Source organism: Mustela lutreola, chromosome 1 (assembly GCF_030435805.1).
Source record: "Mustela lutreola isolate mMusLut2 chromosome 1, mMusLut2.pri, whole genome shotgun sequence".
In the NCBI taxonomy this organism is placed as follows: domain Eukaryota; kingdom Metazoa; phylum Chordata; class Mammalia; order Carnivora; family Mustelidae; genus Mustela; species Mustela lutreola.
The window spans coordinates 288,965,141-288,975,685 of NC_081290.1; positions in this window are offsets into that span (position 1 = coordinate 288,965,141).

Below are 10,545 nucleotides of genomic sequence, written 5' to 3' on the forward strand. Positions count from 1 at the left end.
ACCTGCACCTGCAGCTGCACCTGCACTTGCGCGGACTCCCACCAGAGCACGTAGCCCTCAGGCCGCAGCAGCCCGGAGGTTAGTGCTTCCCCCCCCCCCCCCCCCACTGGTGTGGTGACAGCCACAGCTCAGAACATTCAGCACTACTCTACTGGGACAGACTTTCAGACCGGACTTCTCCAGGTCACTCTGATGCTGGCTGTTACTATAGCGACGGCTCCTGCGCACTGAGCTCACAGTGTGCCAGGCCCGACTCCTGCTTCTGGTCATTTCCCGGGACGGCTCTCCCCCGCTCCAGGGGGGCTGCCAGATACGGCCCAGCCCTACGGCCCTCTAGCCAATGCCTCGGACCCTCCTTGGGTCTCTGGCCTGCTTCTTTCTAGGGACACTTCCCTAGGTCCACGTGGCAGGTAGGCCAAACCCGGGACAAGGGCCAGACCTCTGCGTGCGCACGCGTGCATGGGAACTCACATGCACAAGAGTGCCCGCACACGCATGCAGGGTGTGCGTGTTCCAGGAGCCTGGGAGAGGAGCGGAAGCAGGAGACAGGCTCAGCGGGCCCCTCTCCGGGGCTGTGGCAGGAGGCAGGGTCCTTGAATCCAGCATCCCTAGGAGCCCTCAAGAGGCTGAACACTAGAAGCACTGGGCTGTCCCTAAAGGCTAAAGCGGGGCTATTTTTAGCTCAAGAACATCTATTTATAACTCTGGCAGCCCGGTGGAGTCCCTAAAGCCGGGGAGTGGAAGAAAGCCGATGGCTGTCTCCGGCCCCATGGTGGTGCCTCCTGCTCCCCCAGGCCCAGGAGCCCCTGCCTCTGTAGGAGGCAGGCTGGTGGCGGCTCTCCCAGGAAGACCACAAGGGCACAGAAGGCCAAAGGACCCTGGGAGCAGTGGAAGGATGCACTTGGGGTGGGGGGAAGCCGTCTCCCAAGTTGCCCAGGCCCCGGCAGGTCACCTGGCCCAAGGGCGGAAGGAAGAAGGTGTTGAGGCCAGGCCCACACACCCACGGGCTGACCTCCACCTGCTCTCGACAACGAAGCCAGGCACTGTCCCAGGGGCTCTTCTGTGAACGCTGGGCATCCTGCCTGCTTCTGCCTCTCACTCTCCGGACCCCCTTGATCAAGAGCTTTAGGCTCTCCGTGGGTTTCAAATGGGCGAGTACGTTGTCAGTGAAGGGTTGTTCTGGTAGGTCTCAGCCTGTGAGTAGTGATGCTGGGGATGCCTGGGCCCTCCTGTGCGCCCGCACTACTGCTGGGGGGCCACTAGACGCCTTTCCCCACAGGGGCCAATGTCGTGGCTGGACGAGCCCTATTGGTCCTTCTCACGATGACAGGACACACTTGACCTAGAGCCATCAGGGGGCTCTGTGGAAGCTTCCTGACTCACAGGCCCTGGAGGGAGTAGGCACATCTGAGGCCACAGGTCAAGGTCGTGGGGAGAGGAGAGGGAGGCAGCATGGACCTCGGTCTCTAACTCTTCGGGTTTGGGGGTGGGGGCTGAGGTTTCCAGAGTGGCCGCCCAGGACCTTCTGGGGCAGAACTGCTCGGTGGGGCAGCTGGGCTCTCTCCATCTAGCTCTGGCAATGTGTCTATTTGAGATGGGTGTCTTTGAAGTGACTGCCTGGGCACTCCGAAGCTTAATGCCAGGCATTTCCATTAGCAATCAGAAACGCTTATCTGCCAAGCACTTAGGCTCCAGGGCTGGCGGGGGGCGGGGGTACGTGGTTGAGCCCATGGGTGATTAGGGAGCCGATGGGCAGATGGCGGTGCGTGGAAAGGAGGATGAGGTGGCCGGCTGGTGGACAGGTCGTCGAGAGCGTAGACGTGTGCCTAGATGAGGAGCTGGGGAGCCGGCCCGGCGGGTGGGTTAGTGGGGGGGAGGCGGGCGGGCGCGGGGAGAAGGCGGGGAGGTACTCGCCCGGTCTGTAGTGCTGGTGCGTTCCTGCTCCTCTACCTGACGTTGCAGGCCTGTGCTTACCTCCGTCCCAGCACTGGACCGTGTGGGGCACCCAGTCCTGCTGAGACAAAGTGATCAGTACGTGTTCGCTCTATAAACCGCGGGCTCAGAGCTGGCACCACTGCAGAGACCGGGTTAACCCTCTCCAAGGCCCAGGGAGGGGCTAAAAGACAGACAATGGGCTCAGAATGGAGTCACCTGTGCTAAGCCCCCCCACCCCCAGCAAAGCAAGAGTTCACACCTCCCCTAACTGCAGATTCAGCCCCTCCCAGGAGCGGAGTCGGTTTGGAATTTCCTGGCCAGCACCCGTGAGTTCGTCCGCAGGATAATAGCCCAGCTTTCCCCAAGGGAAGGTGACCTTCCTGAAACAGTCCGTCTTCCAGCTTGCTTGTCCCCTCCACCCTGCTGCCTGTAAAACATTCCACTCTGCGTGACTCCCCGGAGCCCCCTCCTGCCTGCTAGGTGCGGTGCTGTCCAATTGATGGACAGTTAGGTCTTCAAATGTACTCAGTTGTATTTTTTTTTTTTTTAAACAAGGGCAACTGACTTTGCAAGCTCCCTCGAAGCGGGGCAGAATTGGGGCGGGCTCGGTTTCTGATCTCTGGGCTCTGATCACCCCAGTTGAGCAGTCCCTGGAGGTGTCTTTGAAAGGACCAGCCTCAGGAGCCCCTCGGGCCCCTTCCAGCACAGAGGGAGACTCAAGGCTCAGACATGAGGGGGCGTAGAGCCAGGGAAGCACGAAGCCACTGGCTCCCAGGAAGGCTTGGGGTGAGGGGCTGGCTTCTGAAGGCCAGGTTGGATCTGGGGGTCCGGGACATGGGTTGCAAGGAGACACTGCAGCCAGAGCCACAGAGAAATGTGGAGGTGGGGCCGCACATGACGGGGTCCAGGCGGAAGCTGACCACCTCTGGCCAAGGTGAGGTCTAATGGGAGGGGGGTGCCTGGCTCTGGATGACAGGGGGCTGAAAGGGATCATCTCTTCTGCCAAAAACCTGTCCTTCCTGAGAAGTCACAGAACCTCCAAGGGTCTGAAGAGAAAATGCAGACTGGCAGTTGAGGGTCCCGCTCTGCAGAAAGGGGCACAGCGGCTGGTGGGTCCAGCACCAACAGGGGCACTGCCAGCAGAGCTTCCCGGGGCGGGGGGGGGGGGCAAGGTCCCCCTCCCAGGGGACAGGGCTCCTCCAGCCGACCCCCCAGAGTGATCTCATGCTTTTGTCAGGGGGCTGGGGTCTAGGCGGGCGAGGCAGTCCCAGGATCTATCCCTGGCCCTGGGAGTGAGGGTCTCCAGACACAAGGTCATCTCTGAAGGAGAGGCCAGGCCCTGGCGATGGTGCTGGCAGCTTCATGGAGGTGAGGGGGAGGACAGAGGACACCACCCCAAGGACAGAACCAGAGCTAGGCTTGGTCAGGGAGAGGGCACCAGGCTGAGATGGCGGTGCTGTGCCCAGAGCCCTGAGGAGGTCTTGGTAGGCTGGGGAAAAGACAAACGTGCTTTCTTACCCAAACACACCTGGGCCACAGGGCAGACTGAGGTCAGGGGTGGGTCTTCACTGGGAAGCCCCTCAGGCATCTCAAAGCGGAGCAGATCTTCCAACGACCCCTGCCCTGTTCCCGGGGAATGCCAGGAATGGGGTGATCTCAGGAAGGAAAGGGGTGGGCAGAGGGGGGCTCCCTGAAGTCGGATAGGACCAGAGCAGACTGGGTTCCATAAGGGACCTTCATTCCAGAGGCCAGAGGCGGAGGCCACGGTGGGCAGTCCTGGGCAGCCCTCTGGAAGCCTTCTCCCTGGCTCTTTGCAAATACCAAAGATGAAATCAGAGTGGCAAAGGCCCTTCTTCAGGACAAGCCAGCCAGTTGCTCTGGGAACAGAAAGGAAAGATGCTTCCCCTCCCCAACCCCGGTCTTGAATTAGGGGGCTACCTCCCCTAACCCAGCTCCTGGCCTCCCTGGGCTCCTCTCCTGCTTCTGAGCCCCAGCCAGTGAGCGTATGCACACACACACACACCTGGCACTAGGGACCCTACAGGACAGATAGATGGCGGCACACAGGGGTGGTGGCACCCCTGGAGTGGGGCTGGGCTAAGCCAGACTCAGTCTGATGCAACTGGCGGCCATTGCTATAAATAGCCAAGGAGAGCTTGAAATAGAAGTGGGTGAGGACGAGGGAAGCGGCTGGACTCCTGGAGCCCATGGAGTGGAGAAAAGGCCAGAGCGCCGAAAACAAAGCCAGGACCTGGAGTGCCCCCACCCCCACCCAGCCCGTCCAATGGGGTGTTTGTGCACAGAAACAGCTGGGGGTAGGGTGCAGTCAAGAACCCTGCTGGCCCAGTGCTGAGGGCTGGAGGGCTGGCCCTTGACTAAGAAGGGTGGGGACACGGGCCCCCTACAGTGTGCCCCCCCCCCCCCAGTCTCAGGTAGTGGGAAGGCCCCTCCTTGGATGCCTAGCAGGGATGAGATTCTTGGCCCTCCAGCAGACCCCACACACCTCCCAGGGACTGAGACTAGCCGGCCCAGGCTGCGCAGGAAGGGGGCTCACTAGGCAACCCCGTAGCTGCAAGGTGCGGCAGGAGCATCCCCTCGGTTCAGTGGCACCATCCCGCCGGCCCAGGACACGCTGGCGCTGATGGGCCGGCCCTGGGGTGAGGGGAGGGATATCTGTTCTCTCCTCCACCTGTTTATCTGGGAGTTCGGAGACTTGGTTCAAGGGCCCCACAGTGCGGCCCCGAGGTGGAAGGGAGAAACCCAGGGCTTCCTCCCTGCACCCCCACGGTCCCCATGATTTCTGCCCAGGTTCCTACTGGGGACACTCCCCCCAGGGGCGCACCCCTCTGTGTTGTTGATCGCTGTTGGAGGGTCAGGTCTTGGGGACAGAGTGGGCAGGCTGGTGGCTGGGCGGCAGGCGTTAGGGCTGATAAAGAACGAGGGGGCCCTGGGCGCCGCTGATAAGGCCTGTCCCCCCGGAGTCCAGCCCTAACAGGAAGGGCAGGAAGGGCAGGACTGGGGGCATTAGGGCAGGGTGGGGGAGGGGACGTTGGGGCCCTCGCCTCCCCCTGCGGGTGGCTGGCCCCGCCCTCCCCAAAGCCCCGGGACCCCGCTGGACAAGGAGGCAGCCGCTCCGCCAGAGGCAGGACAGCGGGCGCGGGGCGCGGGCGGGGGCGGGGCCGCGGCCGCGGGACGGGCGGTGACGTCAGCCCAGGTGCGCGCGCCCCGAGCCCCGAGGGCCTCCAGGCTCCCTGAGCCGCGCCCCTGCCGCGCTCTGGCCGCCCCCGCGCCCGCACTGCCTGGCCAGCCCGGGCTCCGAGGGTCGGGCCGTTGGGTGCGGGGGTGCGCCGCTCGCCAGGAGCCCGCCCGGCCCGCCGCGGCGCCCCTCACCGGCCCTGCGCCGCGCCCGCGCGCTCCCCGGGCTCCTCGGGCTCCCTCGGGCTCCCTCGCGGGCCGGCCGGGAGCGGAGGGCGCGCGGGAGCACCTGCTCCGCGTGGAGCCCGAGGCCCTCGCGCACCCCTCCCAGGCCCCGGCCTGACCCCAGGCGCGGACGTCTGCTGGGCAGGGCGGGCCGAAAGTCCCGCCCCGAACTGCCGTCCAGTCCCAGCCAGGGTCGCGGTGAGCGTCCTCCGCCCCGGGCTCGGGGCTGGCCGGGCCGACCCGCCGCGCCCCGAGCCGCGAGCGCAGACGCGGCCCGGCAGCGCCCCCTGCTGCCCGCGATCGTGGGGGGGGGCCGGGTCGCGGGCCGAGCCCCCAGCCCCGCGCGGCCTCCCTGCCGCGGGTTCGGGTCTCCCGCGGTCTTGGGCGCCCGCGGCCCCCGCTTGCCCCTCCTGAGGCCCTTCCTTGGCCCACCCGCGGCCTCAGTTGCCCGAGACGTGCTGTGGGTCTTCACGCCCCGCGGGCGGGTCAGCCCCACCCGGGGCTCCAGCGGAACCCTTGCGCGGCCGGCCCGGCACCTGCCGTCGGATTTCCTCCCCGACCTTCAGACCGGGGTACGCCGAGCTGCTGGTCGCCGTCCGCAGTCCCGGCTCTCAGCACCTCCCGCTGTGCCCGCTGCCCCGCACCTGGGCCCCCGCCCCCGCAGCGCTGTCCCTCACTCCGCCTGCCCCATCTGCGCCTCTCACCGCACGGTTCTGTCCGCCCTACTCCGCCCCTTCTCTCGCGCACCCGCCCTCCTCCCAGGAGCTGTCTACAAAGCACCTTTTCTCCTCCCGCAACTGCCCCCTCCCTTGGTCTGCCCGTGCGCCGCAGGCCCTCTCTGGCCTCCCCAGCCCTGGGTGCAGGGCTCCCTGAGTCCCCTCATCGCTGAGGCGACAGGACATGCACGCCTGTCCCCTCTGTTTGGGGTCTGCGCCCTGCTGTCCGGCAGGACCTGAAACGGAGAGACCCCTTCTCTGCCTCCATCCCCGCGTGGGGTGCTCCTGCGTGTGGCTGGGTCCAGATGTCGCCTCTTTATTTCTAAGTTGAGCTCACATGCTGAGGTCTTAGGGCTCAGACTCACACACAGCGTTTGTGGGAGGGACACCATTCAGCATGTGACAAGGGTCAGTGGAGGGAGAGAGGAAGGGACCCACGCACACTTCATGCCCGTCAGGGAGGCCCCTCAGCCCGCTGTCACAGGCCTGCTCAGCCGCCTGCCCTGGACACAAGGCTTTGTGGCGCTGGGTCTGCAGAGCCTCTCCACGGCTGACTGGGGACTTTGCAGTCCCGAGGTCAGTCAGGGAAAGCCGTTAGGGGCCATCTGGCCCCAGGCTTCTCACCTGGCCACCTTTCCAGATCACCTGGGAGCATCTTTATGTGCGGATCCCTAGCCCCCCACCCCCAGGCCTACAAAGTCCGACTCTAAGGAGGGACAGGGCCCAGGAATCCCTCCAGAGGGTCTGCCGTGCCAACTGATGGGGAGATCTGGAATTTGGGACCCCAGGCTCGTGGCTCCCACCCATGGGGTGGAGGGGTCAAGGGGCCCGAGCTGGCTAGGGGTGGCTGACTCCCTCCCGGGCCTGCTCCTTCCACTACCACTTGCCCAGGGCCCTCTTCAGACAACCCTTGGACTGGAGCTGGGAGGGCTGTATGGAGTGGGGGATGAGGGGAGAGAGTGTTGGTGACCCAGCGGCCACTATCCCTGACCCCAGACACCTTCAGGCTCTGCTGGCTGGCTGGAACCCAAAGCCACCCAGGAAGGGAGGTTTTGGGGAGGGGTCCCATGAAAACCCCTGGAAGGGGTAGGTGGAAGGGTGTGAGACCTCTGTGGTCCCTAACACCTTGCCTACCCTCTTCTTCCCCCTCAGACATTTCTGGGGACCCCACCCTACCCAGGGGAGAGGGGCCAAGGGTGGCCTTTCAAGGCCCCTCTGAGGTGTCCGCACAGGAGCCCATCCCCCCCCCCATGGCCAAACCAGGGCTGGAATTGGGGATAGAGCCAGGCCCTGCTGTTCCAACCCCTCTAAGCCCCCACACCCCCCAAGTCACCATCAGCTCATCTCCACAGCGCCCTTCCCGGGGCCCAAGGCTCCCACCAAGATAGCCTCTGCCACACATCATCTGGCCAGTCTGGCTCCCAGCTCTGGGCTGCTGGGGGTGGGCTCAGCATCAGCTCCCCCAGGCCTCCTAAAGAGCACAGCAGGGCCAGCTCTGCACCAGCCCCCGGGGAAGCGCCCCCCGCCCTCCGCAACCTCGGTGTGGGTCTGTGGGAGAGAACATCGCTGCCTTACTTTCCTGCTCTCACCTTTTGTGATTTTTTTTTCAACTTACTAGCATGTATTACAGCCACCCCCCAGGGTGCTGAGGATCTGCATAAGATAGACCCTTCACCCCCAAAGTGCCCCCAGCCCCCCAATACAATGGAAGATGAGTGGCCGGGGACATTCGGCATGCCGCCACAGTGACATCAGCAGTTCCCGTGACCGGGCAAGGAATGCCACTAGTTGAAGGAAGTAGTGCCTAGAGGAAGGGGCATTTAACAGAGGCTTTGAGGGATGAGCTGGAGCTCTCTGGAAGGAAGGGCACTGCAGGTGGAAGGATCAGCACGTGCAAAGTCCTGTGATGTGAGAGAGCCGACCAGTTCAGGCAACACAAGTCATTACTGAGCAGACGTCTGCCCCGGGCCGGGTGCTCTCCAGGGTGCAGAGTGGGATTCGTGTGGGGAGAAGGCGGGGGCTGGGTCAGCTGCTAAGGGTTGGGTTCTGTCCTGAAGGCGAAGAATGCAGCCTGGGCCAGCACCTCAGAAGGGGTTGCTAGGAGGCCGGCAGCACAGAGCCGGGGAGGAGTGGGGGATCCCCCACGGGGTGGAGGCAGCGGGACGGGCGGTGGGCCCGGACAGAAGGGCACCTCCTAACGCAGGAGGAGAGGGACTTTCCTGCTCCGAGGTGTGGCCGGCAGGCGACGCTGTGCAGTTGTTTCCTTAAGACACAAGCTAAGTAAGCGGACTCCATCTGCGGTGGGGGCGGGGGCTGGCAGGGGTCTCTTCGGCATCAAGAAGGACCGTTCTGAGGGTCCTCAGGAGAGGCAAGATGGACACAGTGGAGAAGGCCGCTGGCCCTTCCTACTAGGCCTGGGGACAGTGGCTCACAGGTTGGCCTGGGAAATCCCACTGCTCTTGCTTTCTCCTCTTGCCAGGGCTCCCCTGGGCCCTGTCCTAGGACCCCACTGCCTCCCAAGCCAGCTCTGGCTGTTGGGGGAGGATCCTGCTGGGGTCAGGGCACCCCCAGCCCCTGGACGACCCCGCTCCTTGCCTGGAAGTGGAGAATATGGGGCTTCCTGCCAGCAGTATCTGGCATCCGGGCCTCTGGACGGGTCAGAACCCTCCCGCGTGGGTGGAGGTGAGGCCCCCGGGGAGCAGAATTCCCCCAGGAAACGAGGTGGGGTGGGCCCCCCTGGGAGGCACGATTCCCCTGGAGGACAGGGTGGGACCCCCAGGAGGTGGGGTGGGGGCAGGAGGGATCCCCAGAGGAGGAGAGGGGGGTGGGTCTCCCCGCAGCCCCGGGAAGGCCAGGCCAGCCAGAACCACCTCCCCCCCCCCCGGAAGCGGGACGGAGGTAGGATTCCAGGGAGGTGGGAGGCGGACCCAGGAACGCAGTCTGCAGGCCAGCCCCTTCCCACCTGCCCACTTTCGGTCTCTGAACTCGGGTCTGGAGCGTGGGTCCCAGGGCCGGGGCTGAGGCTATGGTGAGGCAAGAGAGGCACCTAGGCAGCCCCACGACCCGAGACGAGACGAGGGCCTCCTCGCTCTTTGTACCCGCCTGAGACTCCTCTGTGGATGCCCCGGGTTCCAGTCCCACGCAGGGGGTCAGGGTGTCCTTCAACTCCCAGTGTCATTGAAGCTGGACACGTTCCTAACGCTCACGTGTTCATCTTTGGAAGAGTAGGAGACCTGGCAGCGCTGGGCCTGGGGTCCTCAGCAGCACTAATCAGAGGGAGAGCATCTTGGTCTCGGGGGCCCTTTGCTAACAGGACATGTGGAAACTTAGACGCAGACACTTAGGTTCACGAAGTCACTCCTTGCCGACCCGGGCTGGATGGCGAGCAGTTAAAATGGAACTGTCCCTTGCTGTGGGAGAGAAGCCAGCAGGACAGTCAGGGCCATGGAGCTTGGACAGGCTCCCCATGGTGCATTCTCTTCGGCTGCGGAGGCCTGGGAAGAGGGAGCTCCTCTCCTGCAGTGAAGGCCGAGAGAGAGCGGAGGTGACGCCCCGTGCCGTTGGAGATCCCACCTGGAGGTTCAAGCGAGGGCAAAGCCAAGAGGCTGGGAACGCGTAGGACAGCTCCAAGTTCTGCCTTAGCCGTTTGTTCCTAAGAAAGAAGCTTGACGACCACCCCAGGACCTGGCGTTTCATTCGTGACAAGTCCCACATAGACCCACGACGCTTGGCAGACCTGTAGCTCTCTGGGACGTACCAAGTCCCGCCTAAATCCCGCCTAAAGCATGTCGTATGTGCTGTGGGTCATGGGACTAAGGAACCACACCTGTTATGGGTTGAATCATGTGCCCCAAAAAGACTTGTGGAAGTCCTAATCCCTGGTACCTGTGAATGTGACCTTATCTGCAAATGGGGTCTCTGCAGAGGTCATTGAGGTGAGCTGAGGTCATCAGGGTGGGCCCATCCAGCGACTGGCATCCGAATAAAACGAGGGCAGTTTGGAGGCGGACCCAGACCCCTGTGGGGAGAAGGCGGTGTGAAGAGGGGGCAGAGACCGGAGCGCGTGAGGTGCCTACAGGCCCGCGAGTAAGGTCCTCCAAGAGACCTGCCGACACCCCGCCTGGGACTTGCGACCTCCGGGACCGTCAGGGATACACGCCTGTTGTTTTAAGCCACGTGCTTTGTGCTCAGATCCCGCGCTGGTGTTTGGAAAGGTTAAGTCTGCACACACAGGGGTCCCCGGAGCCCCAGCCTGTGTCCGGGGGACGGCGGAGGGCAGGCGCTGGCCCAGCCTCTGAACGGAAGCACAACGATGAGCCTGCGGGCGCAGAGGAAACAGCAGGCATCGTTAACGGACGAGGCCCTCCTCCTGTGCAGGCAGCGGCCGCCCGTGGGTTCAGCAAGGAGGAGTTCTGCAGCACGGTCACCGTCACCGGTTCTCAGGGGGTCCTGGCTGGCTCGAGCTCTGACCTTG